Below are 19,449 nucleotides of genomic sequence, written 5' to 3'. Positions count from 1 at the left end.
AGGGGGGGTGCGGGGAGGGGGGGTTGAAGGGGAAAGGAGGAGCATGAATCATGTAACCATGTTAAAAATGAATATTAATAAATGTAAAAAAAAAAAAACCAAAAAAAAAAAAAATAAAGAGGTTTCTGCTTATTTTTTAGCTCTTCTAAAAAAAAGGGGGAGGAGCAAAGAAGAGATAGGACCTTTGCTCAGGGTGGATGGGGTGATGATAACTGACAAACAAGAGACAGCAGAGTTGTTCAATTATTATTTCGTCTATTATTGGCAAAAGAAAAGGATCTTTTATACTGGAAATAAGAGTACAAAAATGATTACCAGCAAGTTGAAACCCAAGATTAAGGAGACAGTAAGATGATAGTTGGCTGCCCCTGAATGAATTCAAGTCCCAGATGAACTTCATCCTAGGGGCTCCAAAGAATCAGCAGCTATGACCTCTGAGCTGCTGTAAGTAGAATTGAAAAGGTCACAGAAAATAGAAGTACCACCATAAAACTGGAGAACAAGAGATTGTAGGCCATTAAGTTTGACTTTTGATTCCTGGGAAAATCCCAGAAGACAATTCAAAGTATCTAGAAAGGAAAGCTGTGATTGCAAAAAGCCAGACTGAGCTTCATCAAAAACAATGCTTGGCTCATTATTTTTTTGAAAGGAATACCAAATTTATAGATGAGAGAAATGATGAAGATATAGCTGGCCTAGATTTAGCAAAGCTTTTAATAAAATATTTCATACTATTCTTGTAGAGAAGACAGAGAGATCTGGATTAGGCAAAAATACAATCCTAATCAAAATCGATTGTATGGCCAGACTCAAAAGATAGTTAATGGTTCAACACCAGCATGGCCAAGGTCTTGGGAAATGCCCCAGGAATCTGGTTGGCTCTCCATCAGTGGATGAAGTCACAGATGGAACATACCCTCATCACACCAGCAGGTTACACAAAGGTGAGGAGAGCTAAAACACTGGATAACAATGCGTTAGGCTTTTAAAAGGTTAGAGTACTAGCCGGAATCTAATAAGATGAAATTCTACAGGGATAAATGTAAAATTTTTCCCTTGGATACAAACCTCCCCCCCCCCCCAATTTCACAATTAGATGAGGGAGGCACAATAGGCAATGGCTACTCCAAAGAGGATTTTTAATGGAATGTAATCTCAATACCAGTCAACAGGGTGATGTGGTAACCACAAAAGCTAACATGAGCTGGAAACACATTAAAAGGGAGATGGGGAATGGGAAGTGATCATTCCACTGTGTTCTGTCCTCAGGACACCACATTTGGAGGAGGTTCAGTTTTGGGCACCATGTCTTAAGAAGGATCCCGAAAAACTGGAGAATATCCAGAAGTAGGCAAAAGAATGCTGAAAAGCCTTGAGTCTATGTTGCATTAAGGATAGGCTGCAGGGAACTGTTCAAGCACATTTAACCCATTGAAGAGAAGCCTGGAAGGTGGGAGGGGACACCATGACAGCTGTTATTGAAGGACTTACATGTGGGAAGGATCCAGACTAGTTTTTTCTGTTTTGCCTCCGAGGGTGAGACCAAGAGCACTGGACAAAAGATGCAAAGAGGCTAATTTAGGTCTTATAACAATTACAGTTGTCCAAAAGTGGAATGGACGGCTTGGGCAGTAGTGAGTCCCCCAGGAGGTCTTCATGTTGGAGATATGGAAGGGATCCTTTCTGTGCATGGGTTAAAGGGCTGCTGAGATCTCTTCTAACTATCCAATTGTGTGTTTCTACAGTTACTTCTGAGATTCATCCCTCGTCTTGCACATCGTAATTGCTTAGTGAATATTTGTTGAATTTAAAGTCCTTAAATTTCTTCCCCTGAGCTTAGCATAGTTTCGTAGTAGTGCTGTGGTGGAAAGGACTGCGCTCCAGGGAAACCATGCCTGGTGCAACCTCGATTACAAAAAGCTTGAGATCTGGATAGGAAGAGCTCTGAAGGAATCCTGGAGGAGGCGAGGCTAAATGAACTAGGGGGTTAACGTGGAGAAGCATCTGAGGAATATCATAAGAAGGACTGTTTGGCCTCAGATGATAGACAGACAGACAGACAGACATAGGCAAGGCCCAACGAGCAGAAGGTGCAGAGTGAGATTTAGACTCAGTGTAAGGAAAACCTTCCCAACAATTATGGCTACTAAAAATGGAACTGGCCACTTCCTAATTATGGATCTTCAAGCAAAGTCAGGATCATTCATGACCACTCATTGTGTATGTTGTGGAGGGGATTACTATTTCAGATATAACTTGGTTTAAAGAAGCAGTACAGTACAGAGGATTTGAGTTCAAATCCTGCTTCTACCACTTACTACCTATTTTTTTTTTTTTTTGAGTTTGGGCCAATCGGCTTCCCCTCTCTGGCTCCCAGTTTCTTCAGCTGTAAAATGAGCTTCTACTAAATGATCCTTAAAGTCCTTCTAGTTCGAAATCTGTGGTCCTTATCACTAATGTGGGGCATGATCCACTGGGGTACAGGAAGAAAATGTAAGAACTTCTCTTTACACTTGTTTTTATCTTTAGAATTAGGCTTTATCAATATTTAATGTACAGGAGCAGCTAGGTGGCTCAGTGCATAGAAAAGCCAGGTTTAGAAATTAGAAGACCTGGTTTCAAGCCTGGCCTCAGCTAACTTCCTAGCTGTGTGACCCTGGGCAAGTCACTTAACCTCAACTGCCTATCCCTTACTGCTCTTCTGCCTTGGAACCGATACCCAGTACTGATTCTAAGAAGGAAGATAAGGGTTTGAAAAAAAAACAACTAATGTATTCTAACTCCATATGTAGAGCTGGTGCTCACATGTCATAAACTACTTGGGACATCTGAAAAGTAGTTGTTCACAGTCTTTAATAGAGTGGCTACCTCGCCCTTTCTGTTTTGCTCCAACGTACTAAGATGTACTGTAGTTTGACCAGTTATTTAGTTCTAACAACCCTCACAAAATATAGCTTTAAAAAGGGGAGCTTAAAAAAGATTCTTGCAAAGAATCTGGTATAGCGAAACCCAACAAAGTGAACGCAAGGAAACAAGAAAAGCACAGAGCAGACAGTTCAGATCATCTGAGTTCTTTCTCATCTCCATTACAAGGTAAAGGCAATAAGAATTTAAACAAATAAGATAAAAAAGATAAAAAAAGGCATTTGATCAACGTTATGCAAAATATGAATCTACTGTCCTCACCAATGAACTTTGCCCTAAGTACCTGCTGTAAAACTTGAGTTATCAGCTCTCAACTGGGGCATGCCACCTATAAAAACCCTCCAACTGTAATGATTAAAAAACCTGGAAACGGAACTTTCTAACCTGATTAAATATATTCCAAATGACAAGTTTTTGAACCATCTGTGAAAAATATAAAAATCTAACAGCTTCAAATTAATTTGCAAGACCAAGCACTTATAAACGATGCACCAAGTGCTATGCTAAGTGTTGGAGAAATAAAGAAAAGGCAAAAACAGAAATCAGGGAAGATGAAAACTTACTATTGAAATTTCAACAAAAAACTTGCAGAATTGGTAGACAGGGCTGAAAAATGAATATTGGGGTAGCTTGGAGGCTCAGCAGATAGAAAGTCCTGGAAACAGGAGGTCCTGGGTTCAAATGTGACTTCAGATAAGGCCTTGCTATGAGACCTTGGGCAAGTCACTTCACCCCAATTGCCTAGCTCTTAGCTCTCTTCTGCCTTGGAACCAATATTTAATATCCATCCTAAGATTGAAGGCAAAGGTGAAAAAATAAATAAATGAGTATCACTATTGGCAAGTGCTTCCAGCAATGTACTTCTATCTGGATCTGGGCATCTTTTCCAGGCATCGCAGCCATTAAAACCAAGAAGCAAAACAGAATGAACTTAAAATCATGGCGAATCCCATTCAATTTCAAGACTCTCACTCCTCCTCAGAAAGGTAAGGGAGGAGGAAGAAAGACCAGAAGGGGAGACCTGCTTCTGGCAAAGACTGCCTCAAGTCCCCAGGCTTCACTGATTGCAAATAGGAAAAGTCCTCACTTGCCACTGCAGTTGGTGAACCAGTTCAGGTTAAAAACAAAAACTAATACTTAATCACCTTTCTCTCATTTGTGCCCGCTTCACGATTATTTGTAGCACAGATGAATTTATCTACCCGGGGGGGGGGGCAGGCTCAGGCGGGTTTTGTGGAGGGGATGAACATCTGATCAAAAATGTTTGGAAAGGATGGCTTAAATGGTGGAAGGTGGCCATGCCATGGCAGCCTCCTCCCCAGAATAACAAGGCTGGTATTTCTTTCCTGATGCCCCTGAGGACTCTAATGTAAGCCTCCCCATTGAGCCCAGGCCGGGGCTGAAGGAAGCACCCAGAAGCTCGGGGAAAGGCAAGGGCAGAAACACCAGCTGAGAGGACACTGAAAGGACACTGAAAAGACACTGTCCAGCACCCACCAGCTGCAGAAAGCTCAACTGCTTCACCCGGGATTGACTTGCGAATTAGCAGAGCTGGGACGTGCACCTAGAGAGCTGGAGCTAAAAATCCACGGCATTTTCCATTTTATGATCTAAACACAACATCCAACAGGTATACACCCACCTACTGGGCACTCCCTGTCTTTCAAGGCAGCTCATTCCCCAACCAGGCGGCTTTCCTGAAGGGAGAACTAAAGGTCTTTGTTCCAGGTGCCTAATATGGACTGTGTCTCCTAACAGGACAGCCGGTGTGGCGTAGTATGAACAGAGCCCCAAAGATGCATACTGGCTCCGTAGGACTCTGGGGACAGCGAGGGGGACCTGGAAGACTCCTCCTTCTGAGTTCAAATATGGCCTTAGACACTCATTCACTGTGTGACCTGGGCAAGTCATTTAACCCTGTTTGCCTCCATTTCCTTGTCTGCAAAATGACCTAGAGAAGGCAATGGTAAACCACCCCGATATCTTTGCAAGAACAACCCCAATGGGGTACCAAGGCAGCTGGGACTAAAAGCACTGAATACATGACTCTGGGCAAATTTTTAAATCCCAGGTAACTCTCTGAAACTGTAAGAAGCCTCTCCCTTAACTAATGAGATCACAGAACCAGTTCCCACCTACTCCCTAAAAAACAGCCCCCCCAATCTTAAAACATAAAAATCTCCCCATGGCAATGTAGAGAGACCACTCTCAAGAGTGTCAGAGCCAAGAAAAGGTCCTGCAGCGACTTTTCAGGAGTCAAAGCCAGCCCTGGCCCGAAAGAGCCCTGAAGAACCAGGACCCCAGCCCTGGGAGAGAAAATGAGAAACTTGATGCACTTCCCTTCGGTCTACACCTGCCTGTAATTGGCTGCTCTTCTTCCTTCTGGCAGTGTGGCCAGACACAAGAGGGTAGGTGGTCTTGGGAAAACAGCATCATCTAGGGAGGGGGTCCAGGTTTGAAAGCTGCCCGGCCCCAGCCTCTGCCTCCATGTGACTTCTGGGCAAGTCTCTTAGCTTTATTAGGCCTCACTTGGAATAGATGGGAAAGAGATCAGATGGCTTAGGAGATGGACAGCTAATGCCCTGAGGTGCTTCCCCAGACCCCCTCAACAAAATAAAAGTTCTTGGGCCCAATGAGCACTGTTCCTAAGGAACTAAGCATCCCATTCTACTTCCTGAAATTTCCAAGCAACCAGCCAATGATGTAAAACATATTCCTTTACAATTTGCTGATAAAATATCTTGTGTATAATGGTTGTTCTCTCACAGTCAAGTGTCGTAATACAAATATGGGCGGCTTGCACTTGAGGCCATCCTGGCAGCTCACTCCTCCCTTGGATCATCATCTTCATTCTCCTCAGCCAGAGGATGGGAGGGCAGGGCTGGGCCATCTCTCAGGTCCATCATTCTATGCTTCGACATAAAGCAAACAGGCTAACTGAAGTGTGAGCCGTCTTGGGTTCAGAAGCTTCCCTGGCAGACTTCTGAGCCGATGCTGGCCTCCTGACTCAGTGTGAAGAGCCCCGGCTTGGCCTCGAGAAAGCCTCCAGGCCAAGCGCTGCTCTATGGCTCAAAGCGGACGCCCCAGAGTCTCATTCATCACTGGGGACAGGGATTTATGTTGGTTATTTTCATGAATAGCATAAATTGGAATGAACCAGAAAATTCCTGCCGAAACTCTGCTTCCGGAGTCGGAGTCGGACCTCCCGTGGCGGCGGGACCCAGCGGGCAGGCGGCTCAGGCTCTGCAGGTCTTTTCCTCATTCGTAAAATGAGAAAACCAAATCAGCACGTCCCCTCCTCTCCCCACCCAGGCGGGGAGCTCCCTTTGACAAAATGAAAATCAGCTCCTGCCTTTTAAGAAACTTGGGCTCGCTCGCTCGGGATGAGTACGTACACCGGATAAAAGAGGGGCACCTGCAGGAGGGGATGGAGTAGTCCACTGGGGTGAGGTGAGGTGAGGGGGGAGAACAAGAGGAAAACATCCTTCTGTCTGCCCCAAGAACGAGCATTCTCAGCATGGAAGAGATGAGAGGGAATAATGTGAAATCAGGCTGGAGGGGCAGATGGGAACTCCCAGATTCATGGAAGGATTTCAATACCAGGCTAGAGAATTGAGTTTTTCTTCTACCGGCAATGGAATACCTCTGAAATTGTTGTTAGCAAGACACTGAAAGGGCAGCTGGATTACTCAGTGGATTGAGAGCCAGGCCTAGAGATGGGAGATCCTGGGTTCAAATCTGACCTCAGACACTCCCTAGCTGTGTGACCCTGGGCAAGTCACTTAAACCCCATTACCCAGCCCTTACTGCTCTTCTGCCTTGGAACCAAAACAGAGCATTGACTCCAAGAGGGAAGGTGAGGGTTTAAAAAAAAAAAAAAAAAAAGACTGAGTGTAGATTAAGAACAAATGGCAAGGCAGATCACCCCTACTTCTACTCTCCTGGGTACATACTCTGGTCCCAGTACTAAATCCCTTCTGGAACAGGGAGCATTTTTGCCTGCAGAATGGAGGAAAGTTCTGAGTCTCCCGCTTTGTGCATGCCTACATATCCCTGAGGATCCTAAATCCTAAACCCTAAAGCATTTCCACTTTTCACTCTGGCCTTAGACTCTGAGGGAAGAGGGAGAGGAGCTGGTATGAAGGGAAAGAAGACAATTCTTCAACAACTCTTCCCCCTTCCTCAAAAAAAAAAAAAAGAAACTTCTTGGGAGCAGAACATACAGTAGAAGTTGGGGGTTACCATATCTAGGTCCCGGGGCCAGCTCAGTGATTTTGTAGCAGAGAAAAGCAATATAAAATAATACTGGTTTGCCAACAACAACAGGGCTAGTGGGAGCAGTAAAAGACTTCTAGCCCTGAATTCTCTTCACTCGGCCATGGCCTAATGACTCCCAAATCCTGATTTCTCCCTACTTCTGGGTTTCTGGGCTTCCTCCATTCCCTGAGGTTGGGACACCCAGCTAACGTACCCAGGTTATTTCCCTGCAATAAACTAGAATTTAATTTGCAGCAGTAAATACCTGAGATAAAATCAATGAACTCCTTAGAAAATGGCTGAATTGATTCAAAGTCCCTCAGGTGAGCAAATCTTAAAAGAAAAATCTGCTCTTCCCTTTAAGAAAAAAAGGATATTTCATTCCATTGAATGTGCTGACTCTGAGTGAAGCAAAATCCCAATGCAGCCCCAGCTCTCCAGGGGCTCATTTGCAGCCTAAGGAGTGACAGCAGGGAGGGGCAGGTGAACAGAAAAGGACATGAATGTAGATAAGATGTAGCATAAGAGATTGGGAACAGAAAGAATTCAGAAGAACGAGGGGCTGACAGTTTGAGCTTGAGCGGATGCAGAGTGAAAGAAGCAAGCCCGAGAGGTCCTGTACACGACCACAAGAACACAATGGGATGCAGCCACCAAAGACTTCCCAGGACCAGGCAGAGCAATGACCAGTGTACTGGTCAGCTTCAGGGCCCCTCAGTATCTTTTATAATAAAAGACGGCTTCTATTCTCGCAGAGAGGACATGAAGGTAGTGAAAGTGTTAGAGATGCAGCAAAATTTCTAAGGAGCATCATAAATTTAAATATTTAAAAAGAATAAAAAGTTCAGAAAGGAAGGAACAGCCATTTTGTCACTCTTATTAAATTTAAAACGCACTTGTGAAAACAGTAGGTAACAAAAGTTGCAGACCTGCTGTTTATTTGCATTTGTGGATGTCAATAAACAAGCCAGTGACAAAAAGAGCACAGGACTTCCCAATCCTTTCCGGTGCTCTTTGCATGTGGATTGTTTGTATTTACTATCAAGTATATAATTTTAAAAATCATTTACTGGCCGTCTTTCTTAATCTCACTACTAAACCAGCAGCTCAGACCAGGGTGAGGAGACCCTGTCTTTCTGCAACAGGAAGCAGCTAAGAGATCACACCTGATACACTTCTTGTCTCTGCTTTCTCTCACTGATTGAATGCATCGTCTCTAGGGAGAGAGCCTGAAACCTAACCTTGTACCTGAGGTTATACGGCCTATCTGCAGAGCCTTTATAGCCACTGCACAGAAAGGATGAGAAAAGTTCTCTTGGAAAGGCTGGAGATTTTTTTTTTTTAAAGCAGTGAACAGAGTGCTGAACTTGGGGTCATCTCCCTGAGTTCAAATCTCAATTCAGGAACTTACCAGCTTGGTGACCCTAGGCAAATCACTTCACTCTGTTGGCCTCAGTTTTCTCATCTGTAAAATAAACTGGAAAAGGAAATGGCAAACCACTTCAGCATCTTTGCTAAGAAAAACTCAAATGGGGGTCACAAAGAATCACTGTTTAATCTCAAGAAAACAGAGGTACAGACACTGGGAAGGTGACTTTTTGTTATAAATTGCTGGGGGCTGAAATGAGAACAAGGCTTGGAGTTAGTCTTAGGTTCAAATGAGACCTCAGAACCTTCCCAGCTGTGTGACCCTGGGCAAGTCACTGGACCCCAATCTGCATTAGAGATTTGATAGTGATTCTAAGACAGAAGGTAAACATTTTTGAAAAAGAAAGAAATTAGCTAGGATTGAGATTCAATGAAAGTTATTGATTGACTCCCTTCTCCCCTTCCACCAAGCATGTGAGCACATGGTGAAGAGGAGGGAACCTCTGAGCAGCCCCCTGGACCCTCCCACCCAAGTCCCACTAGCCCTAGTCCGGGCCAAGGTGTCTGCACAATGTTTCCCCGCAGAGGGCTACACTGTACCAATGAAGGCCGCAGGCTCCAAGCCCACAGAGAGCACCTCCAGGCAGCTCAGGCAGGCAGCCGGGGAAGCGGCTGGAGGGAAAATGCTGGGGGAGAGCCTGAAAAGCCCGCAGGCCTGGGAGCTGGCCCTTCCAGATAAGGCCGCCAGCCATGTGACTGGCGCCTCCAATCTGGCCCCACGGGAGAAGCAAACCTGATTTGGCCGGCCATTTGTAAATGACTCAAAGGAGGACAGCTCCAACAAGGCAGGGGCCTAGGGAGGCACATAGGCACAGGAGCCCCGACAGTGTGGAGAAGGAGAATGGGCCTTCCAAGCCTCAGGCCAGGGAGCAGAGAGAAGCCTGGGGTCCAGGAAACAGCCAAGGTCAAGGGAAAGACTGGCAGGGGCTGCCCAGAGTCACCCAGCAGGGAAGACAGAGTTCTGGCCACTATTGCAGGCTTCTCCGCAGCCAGCCTGGAGGATTGAGGAAGAGGCTCCCAGGGAAGGAGGCTGCTTTGGGCTAACGGAGCAGGAACAGGAAGAATGAACAGTGACATCTGCAACCCAATCTCCGGGGCCATTCACCAAGCCATTTCCCCCTCTTGGCTCCATGACTGCTGTGGGCACCAAATCTTGGACTCCCACAGAATCTCCCATCAACTCTTATTTCCCATCATCTGGTATCGAGCAGAGCCAACTCCACCTCAAAGACTGAACTCCAGTCCGAGTTGGGGCCCAGGGAGGCCAATGAAAATGCCAGAAGAGAAATCACTCAAGGGAATGCCAATTTCTTCACCTCAAAGTTTCTTCTAGAAAATGTTCTCCCTTCCCAGTTGGAATCCTGACTTGGCCATTTATTTGCTAGTGTCACTTTAGACATCCGGTCTTGGTTTACTTATCTGGATGGAAGATGGGAATATTTTGACTTATATTAACTAACTTATTGACCCGTTGTGAGGAGAGTTCTTCCTAAACTATAAAATACTATTTAAATGTGAGCTAGTATTATAAGAGAGGAACTTCTAAAAAGGAAAGAAAGTGCTCTAAGTGACCTTTGGCAGTTTAATGTCCTTAGATTACAAAGGAACTGTGCAAATAACAGGATTTCACTCCTCTGTATCAGATGACATACCCTAGCTTTGGTGCTGCTGCCCAGAGTACCAGGGAGCCAAGAGGGAAGGGCCAAGCCCTCTCCATTCATTCAAAGATGTGAGTAGGCATCATGCTGTCACAAAAATGTTAAAGCTAAAATGAGACCTTAGAAGCCATGCAGCAAGTCAGTAACAGAGCCAGGGGAAAGGCCACAGGGGAAAGCTCTCTAAGCAAAATGTCCCTCTCATCCTTTCCTTCTGTTCCTTTGAGAAAAGTGCAGCTCCTCAGTTTAAAACTTCCAGGCAGATGGACCCCTTCCCCCCAGTCTGGCTCTTCTTTACTGCAGAGCACCCCCCACCAAGAAGGAGGAACTTCAATCCCTTCTTCAGGAGAAAGGAGACCACCTTGACACCGAGTCATTTATCCACTCATGCTGTCCTATCACTTGTAGAGCAGGTCCCAAAGTGGAAAGGAACTGCAGGACTTTCATTGGATTCGAGAGTCCCAGCACGGAGAAGGTCAAGTCCTCAGTAGCAGGAAGCAGCCCAGTAGTTAGTATCCTTCTGCTCAGGACTGAATTCCTTTAAAAACCTGGACGTTATTGAAACCACATGGCTCCATAGAAACACTCAGAAAGGCTCCTTTAGCACTTGGGGTTCGGCTATGATGTAGGAGGGTCAGATGAGACGATATTAATAGGTGGTTCTCAAAGTCAATATGCTGCTTCGAGGGATCCTGGGGGTATAGTCTGGAGTCTCTTTTCTGTTTCAGTTTGAGACCACTGATTGAGAACCTTGCTGATTCAGAGATGGACCCGGGACCATAAGATCACATGAATGAATCGAAAAGCACTAAGTGCTTACTGGGCGCAAAGGGCTTTGCTGAGGATACAAACCCCAAGATAGTCCCTGTTGCCAAGGGGCGCGCTTTCCAACAGAGGAAGAAGACCAACAAGCAGAGGTGGTTTATAAGCAACAAGTGACTTCTCAACACCCATACCAGGAAATAGGTCCCCGGCTGAATGCCCATAATCCTTAGCTAAAAGCAGATCTTCTTTCCTACTGGAACATACTTTTTCCTGCTTTATCCACCACAAGCACCCCACTAACCCACACAATCTCAATCTGCACATCTGGATTCTCCCCTTCTTTCAGATTCAGTGAACCTTTTGTAGGCCTGTTTGGTTTTGGTTTTCCCCCAAGGCACAACAATAGTGGAGGCGAGGTTACCTCTGAGAATCCCACAGGTCTAGAAGCTCCACTTTGGGAAAGAGCACCTACTCCAAGGGGGTGGGAGTGGTTTTATTTAAATTAATTTAAATTAAAAACAAACAACAAGAGGACTTCCAGTGGTCTAAGAGAAGAGACATTAGATCTTCAGGTCTCTCTCTTTTTCTTCTCATTTGTTTTCATTAGCTGCTGCACAGGGATGGATTCTCAAAGCTGTCATTACTTTACTTAACTGTAAGCACTCCCAGGGAAGGGATGTTGTTTTTCACATCTTCATACTTCTCCTGACCTAGCACTATGCTGTACCATTATAAATGAACTAGCCTAGCACTTCCCAAAGGCTCTCACTGGTGACAAGTAAGCCAAAGGGTATCCCATGATAGTAGGAGCAAACATCCAAGCCTCCAGAGAGCAGCTGAGTGGGAGTTCCTTCAATAGATACATACATTTCTCCTTCCCAGAAGAGATACCTCCCTCCCTCTCCCCAAGTGCTGCAAGAATAGCAGAAAGATACAAAGAACAATTAAGTAGCCCCTGGGCTGGAGATGATTGATGGATGGATGGATTATGGGTAATGGGCCCTGGGCGTCCCAAGACACCCACAACTTTCCAAGAATGAAGGTTGGCATTTGGTCCTATCTCTTGTCTACTTTCCCAAGCATATCCAGAGTGAGGTTTGCAATCCTTGGGGTCCTGCAGCACTTAGGGGTGACTGCCCTTCAAACCAACCAATTCCAACCCACAGAAACCTGGGATGATGGGTTCAAGGACATGGGGATGAAGAGCTTAGCGCAGTCTATGCTTTAGGTGAGCAGATTTGAAAGCCAACTCCAAGTTCACTGGAACACTACTCCATGGGTCAGGGCGGGCCCCTCCTCACTCGCTCTCCCCATCCTCTCAGCAACTCGGGCTGTCAGCACCGCCCTGTGGGAACTGGAGCGGCCTCGCACTGCACCACATCCAGAGAGGTCCTCTGGGGTCCTCGCGCTCCTGCCCTACCGGGGGCCGCCCTTGCCCAACCAGCATCCCCAGAAAACCACGTGCGGGAGCCACCGGGCCTCCGGCCCCCCTGCCCCGGCTCTCGGCGGCTGCTCCCGCAGGCGCCCCGAGGCCTCCTCACTGTCTTCCTTTTCCATAGGGTCCCTCGCGTGCTCCCTCCCTACGGGGCCCCCGGTCCCCACATGTCCCGCTCCCTCGGGCTGCTCCTCCCCGAGCATCTCCCTCCTCTTCGGTAGCCAGCAGTTGCCCCGCGTGTTCCTCGCTGCCTTTCTTCCCTATGGAGCCGCCCGCGCCCTCTCCCCTTCGGTCTCCGGGGACGCCCCGCGTGCGCCCGCTCCGTGGAGTACGCGGCCGCCCCGCTCCCTCGGGGCCCCTAGCGGGGCGGCCCCCTCCCCTTCCGTCCCCAGCGGGCGCCGCCTCTCACCGCTCGAAGAGTAGGCGCAAGGAAAAGATGCCGGCTGCTAGCGGGAAGGCAGAGAGGACGTGGCGGGCCCGCGGGTAGCTGCTGACGCCTGGCCCCTCCAGGTCGGCCCAGCTCACGTTCTGGGGCAGCCAGAAGCGCTCGCTCCATATCCAGTCCCACAGCAGGCCCAGGGCCCCCGTCACCGCCGTTGTCGCCATCTTACCCCCGCCCCGCGGCTGCAGCCGCCTTCGGAGCCAACCGCACTAGCGGGGAGGCGGCCGCCAGGCGGGGCCCGGTCGGAGAGCCGCCTCCTTCCGGGCCGGGCCCGCCCCGAGGGCTGGGCGCTCCCCTAGGCCATGCCTCCAGCTCCGCTACGCCCCGCCCGCCCGGGCTCCGCCAGCCTGGCTTCGGCGCGCGCGCTCACAAGGTTCTGCTGCGCCTCCTCGTGGGCTCCTTCCCCGGTTCCCAGGTCCGACCGCGCCCCCTTCAGTTTCCTTCCTCCAAGCCGGTCTCTCAGGAGCCCCGCCTCCTTCGTTTCAGTTTCTTCACGCCCAGATTGGTCCCCCGCCCCCTCGTTCCCTTGCCCCCTCCTAGCAGTCTTTTCTTCAAACCTTCCGGGCCCCTCCCGTAGGATCCTCGGCTCTCGGCCCCAGGCAGCCACTCTCTTTAATTATGCGTTCCGGCCTTCCCCCTTCTCCGCCCTGGCCTGGGCCGTACGGGCTCTAGGCCATTTCTCCTCCCACTCGGGCTTTCGGGAGCGCTGGCCCCGCCGAAAACTGGAGGAGGGAAGGAATAGTTTTTTCTCTCCCAGAGGCAGGGACTTGATTCTCCCCTCTGAGACCCGCCGACTTTCCGATCCCGGGGCGCTCTGGCGGGGGAGCGCATACAAGGCGAGGCAGAAGAGAGTCTTGTATTCTAAATTCCCCTAACCCTTACCTGTTGCCGGGGGTGGGGTAGATGGAAGGTGCTGGGAGGGATTAAATTTGCAGAAATGAATGTGTCAATCAAGCGCTTACCACAAGCTAAACCCTGGGAGCGCATATAAGTGACTAGATGCATGATCACATGTATATTTCTTGGTCAGGCGGGTTCCGCTCTCCCTGACCCCTTTTGGGGATGGCTTGCCATTTCCTTCTCCAGCACATTTTACAGATGAGGAAACGGAGGCCAACAGGGTGAAGTGACTTGCCCAAGGTCAAACCGCTAGAAAGTGTCTGAGCTCCATATACAAACAGGAAGATGGGTCTTCCTGCCTCCAGATCTCGCACTGTGCGGGTTAACTGCCCCAATTACATATATAAAAAGAAGATGACGTTTAGAGAGTTCCCTAGCAATGGGGCAGATCAGGAAAGGCTTCCCGAAGAAAAAGTCAAACTTGAGCCGGGTGGTCAGTGAAAGAAAACAGTATTTCCAAAAGGCCGAGGTGAGTAGGGAGTGCATTTCAGGCACGAAGGGCCAGGAGAAGGGACTGCAGCTAGTCCTGAGGCCTCAAATGGGCTAGCATGGCTGGCTCCCAGGATTTAACGGGAGCACCATATTACACATTTATCCTCCATAGAGTCTTAGGGCGTAAGCCCGGGGGTGAGGGTGGGGGAAGAGATAGGGAAGGGCCAGATTGTGAATATTTAAACCCCCAATTTAGAATTGCTCCCAGAAGCACTAGAGAGCCAAGAGAATTTCCCTATGGTCGACTCTTGGCTTCAGGAAAATCCTTTAGGCAATTGGGTGAAGGCTGGTTGGAACCGGGAGAGGCTAGAGGCCCGTAAGTCCATTTTGGAGTGGGGTAGGGGGTGTCATGGTGAAGACCGGAAGTAGGGTAGTGCCTGTCTGGGAAGAGAGGAGCCAACTTGGGATGTGGTCGAAGTAGAGATCAAATGTGTTAGCTAACTCGATTTCCAGTAAGGTGTCAAGGATGACATCATGGCTTTTAGTACATCCACTTAGACATATTTGATAGAAGCAGGACAGAACTACGGTGGGAGACCAGGGGATAGATAACATAAAGAGAAAATCAAAATTAAGTGATTTGCCCAGGGTCATACAACTAGTAGCTAGTAAAGTTTCCAAAGCCAGATTTTAACTTGGATCTTTTCAACTCCAGGGCTTGTACTCTATTCATTGTACCACCTAGCTGCTCATAGGTATTGAGTTCTTAATGTGCAACAAGAGCTCTCTGTACTTGAGTCCATTTTCCCTTGTGAGAAGGTGTTACTACTTGGGGGTGGGGTACCTACTGTTCTTAGACACACTTCTCCAAAAGCTACTGAAGGCTGACAGATTTCTCAAGTTGATAATCTTGAGGGGAACCTCTAGCCACTTGTTAATGCCTCTTTCCCCAGGAATTAGTGTGGATTTATTGTATATATTTATTCTAAATTATTTATCTCTGAACTATGTTGTATCCCCTTCAGAATGTGTGATCTCTTTGAAGGCAGGAACTATCTCCCTTTTAGATTTTTCTCTCCAAAGCCTATCAGTAGAGAAATTTTTTTTTTTTTTTTAAATTTAAACCCTCACCTTCCGTCTTGGAATCAATACTGTGTATTGGCTCCAAGGCAGAATAGTGGTAAGGGCTAGGCAATGGGGGTTAAGTGACTTGCTCAGGGTCACACAGCTGGGAAGTGTCTGCGGCCAGATTTGAATCTAGGACCTCCCGTCTCTAGGCCTGGTTCTCAATCCACTGAGCTACCCAGCTGCTTCCCTCAGTAGAGAATTTTTGATGGCACAGTGGATTAGAGTGCCCGGTTTGGAGTCAGAAAGAATTCAAACTTGAACACTGCCTAGCTGTGACCCTGTTTGCCTCAGTTTCCTCATCTGTAAAATGAGCTGGAGAAAGAAATGGCAAACCCCTCTAGCATCTTTGTCAAGAAAATCCCAAATGAGGTCATAAAGTGAAACTGCACATGAGGATTCATACTTTACCTCCTGTCTTAAAATCAATACTAAGTATTGGTTCCAAGGCAAAAGAGGCAAGGACTAGGTAATGAGGGTTATGTGACTTGCCAGATTTGAATTCAGTATGTCCTGTCCCTAGGCTTGGCTCTCTACCCACTGAGCCACTTATAAATGCTTTCTGAATGAAATCAGAATGAATTGGGGAAAAACACAGAGTAGCCCAAAAGATTAAGAATGGAACAACAGCTGATGTTTAAAATGACAACTGGGTCTAGAACATATACTTAAAAGATGAACCAGGCAGAGGGAGAGGAGGAAATGACACCTGCAACTGGCTAAGCTCCCAACCTGTCACTGAACAAAGGTTGAGAACCTTGGGCCCTGGGAGTGCCTTCTGCCCTGGGAACTTTATACCTGTTTAATAAAACACCTAACTATCGCCACTTACAAGGTTAATTACCACAAGAAGCTGACTAGTTTGATCTGAAAGAAGATTGAAAGAACTAAATCTGTATCCCTTGTGAAAGGGGAGATAAGGTAACTTTATAACCAACTAAAGCATGTACACACCCAATGCTGAGTGTATCCGAGAAGAGGGAACTTTAGCTAAGGCTGTTTTTTCTCAAACCTAGAGAAGCAAGACTAAAAATACTCAGTATTCTATGTTATAAACAAAAAGGGGCCTAAGAATATAGGTATACAGTGATGTGAGTGTATCTGTCTGTATTCTCTCTAGCTGCAGATGATGGAAGAACACCAACCAATCACCCTTGATAGTTGTTATAATTTCCCCTTTCCTCTAATAGTTGCCCAGGGAGGACCCTTGAGGTTAGATGGGTGGGTAACCCTTTCAGGTCCAACCTGGGGTTGGATACATTAATATAGGGCTTTGATCTGCCTTGGATTATGTTTGGTGTCTGACTGCATTGACTCCCTCCCCAAGGGTCGTGATATAAAGACCACTCAGGAGGGTACTTGTTAAATTCACTTTATCTATAATCAGGGAAAGGATAAACAGGACAAGGATTGGGGATTGGAGACCATATCAACCTAATATCTATAACTAGTTGACAACCAGGACTGGAGGCTATTGATCTAGTAGAAGCTGGAGCTTTATTCTCCACTACACCTCTGGCCTAGCCTGGCCACAGCCAAGCCAGAGAATAGGGACTGCTATTGATGCAGCTGTGCTGATGATCTTATTCTCTCAGCTTTCTCACTACCAGTGTTTGGTGATACACTAGCTCTCACAATTTTCAGGAAATATTCAGATTCTTCTTACCCTCTTCTTCATAGACCTCCCTTGCCTCCCTTCACCACCCAAAGACCTAGAGACCTAAAGAGACCTAGAAAGACCCAGAGACCTAAAGACCTAAAAGGCCCCTCCAAGTGGCTGTCAGGGATTATTTATACTGTCAGGCCAACTGACATTTGTCCCTGGCTTACAGCACCTGGGAACATTCCATGTCTTCCAACTGCCTCCCCTGTCATTCAAGGTGGCATCCATCATTTCCCAGGTTGTGAATAATAACATAAATGCCGTTTTGTTTTTGGAAATTTCAACCTGAAAATTTCCTGATGATCTTCTTCATTGATGACTTCTACTCTATGCTTATCTAAACTTATGTGTTCCTATCCCACTAACCTCCCTTCCCAAAATAAATCTTATCTTAGCTAATGTCTTATCTACTTATGTTTGCCTAATGCTAATGAGAAGGGTTTAGGATAGATTTTCTGGGAATGTATGGGATTTGAATACAATGTTTCCATAAGTCATAACATTTGAACACAATGACAACATGTAAGCATTATAAACACATTTAAGAATAACTATCTATGCTACTTCTTACTTCTAAGTCAATACAATCCTTCAATAAACTAGCTTAAGTTTCTAATACTGAACTTTAGATGAACATTCCTAGTTCACAATAAATTCTAACATTTTTCTCTGTTCCCTAATCTATGGTTAGGAAGATTAGTATGTAAGTAATTTCCTTAAACTATTGTTAATGTGTTAGTTTATTAGTTTCATTGCTAAGTAACTTACACTATACGTCTGTCTGACATTTCTATTGACAGTCCTATATTTGAACATTCATAACTATTTTATACTGTCCCTATGCTAGCTAGAATTGAATTTCCCTTTTCACTATTCTCTCCCTACAGGTTAGTAGGCTATTCATTATTGGTTAGTAGCAATACATTACATATGTACAAGGTTTTCATGTGATGTTCCTATGAAATATGAGTACTGTTGACCTTACAAGGAATCTGAGTCCTCTTGTTTATTATGGCCACTGTACTTTGTACTCAAACCTATTTACATCTATTTACAGTATGTACATGTGATGTGACTTTACTGTGTCTATTTGTTGGACTGATGACCTAACATTTGCTGTCTGGCTTATACTCACCTTCTTCTTTCAGAATCTCTCTGTCAATCAGCTTATATTCTGTTGCCTTAATCCTAGTGTGTGCATTTCCTTGTGATTTGTGTCTGAATGTGAAAACCTTGCACTATTCAAACCTAATCCTGGTCTGCTGATCATCTCTCCTTGTGATTTTTCCAGTGATGTTGTCCAAGTCACACAGGTGTTGTCACAGTTCAGGTCCTTGTACAGTCTGTTGTGGAATGTCTCTTGTATTGTTCTTGTGCTGGTCCTGATATCCTGATGTTTCTGGAATCTTTGGAATCTCATCTCTCTTTTCCTTTGCTGGATACACATCTTGTCAGTTGTTGACTTGATTGAAGAATTCCCTGGATCAGGAACCAGTGTATAATGATTGTGTAGTGTTGTGTTAAATTTTGTGTTGCCACAAAATTTTTTCTTATGAGATATTTTGTGTTTGCACTTGTTTTTGAGGTTATTATTGTAACGTTCATTCTTCTTCACCACTGCTGAATTCTGATAGGCTTAACTGTTGATCTTCATGTATGAATGAGGTATTTGTGTATTCTAAATCAATGCTTTGATTGTCTTGCTCCTGATATTGATCTATGTCTTGGCTATCTGTGTGATCTTGTGTTTCATTTGTCTTTGCATCTGTATCTTGGTCTTTCTGTTTGAGGCTTTATTTCTAAGTGTGATCTTTTCTTTTGAGGCTCTATATCTCTGTCAGATTATATTTCTTGTGGTTGAGGCTGAATTTGTTCGTTTGTTTGTTTGTTTGTTTGTTTGTTTATTTGTTTATTTATTTATTTAAAACCCTTAACTTCTGTACATTCTGTTCCTTGGTGGAAGAGTGATAAGGGTGGGCAATGGGGGTCAAGTGACTTGCCCAGGGTCACACAGCTGGGAAGTGTCTGAGGCTGGATTTGAACCTAGGACCTCCTGTCTCTAGGCCTGACTCTCAATCCACTGAGCTACCCAGCTGCCCCCGAGGCTGAATTTTTGAATGAGGTCTTGACTTCACTGAGGACTTGATGTGTATATAATGATACCATGCATCTTTTCCTTTGATTTTTACAGATGTAGGTATAACTAAGATTATTTCATGTGGACCATACCATTTTGGTTCTAATACTGATCTTCTTGTGAAGTTTCTGATGTAGATTTTATCTCCAGGCTTGTAATCATATAGGCTAAAATCTAGTGGAACTTTTTGTTGGATCAATGATAATTTCTGCAATTCTTCTAGTCTTTCTTTCAATAAGGTGACATACTCATAGATTTTGCACTCAATCTCTAGATGTGATAGGT

The sequence above is a fragment of the Gracilinanus agilis genome, chromosome 5 (genome assembly GCF_016433145.1).
Source record: "Gracilinanus agilis isolate LMUSP501 chromosome 5, AgileGrace, whole genome shotgun sequence".
In the NCBI taxonomy this organism is placed as follows: Eukaryota; Metazoa; Chordata; class Mammalia; order Didelphimorphia; family Didelphidae; genus Gracilinanus; species Gracilinanus agilis.
The sequence above is the reverse complement of the archived record's forward strand: the minus strand, read 5'-3'. Positions refer to the sequence as shown.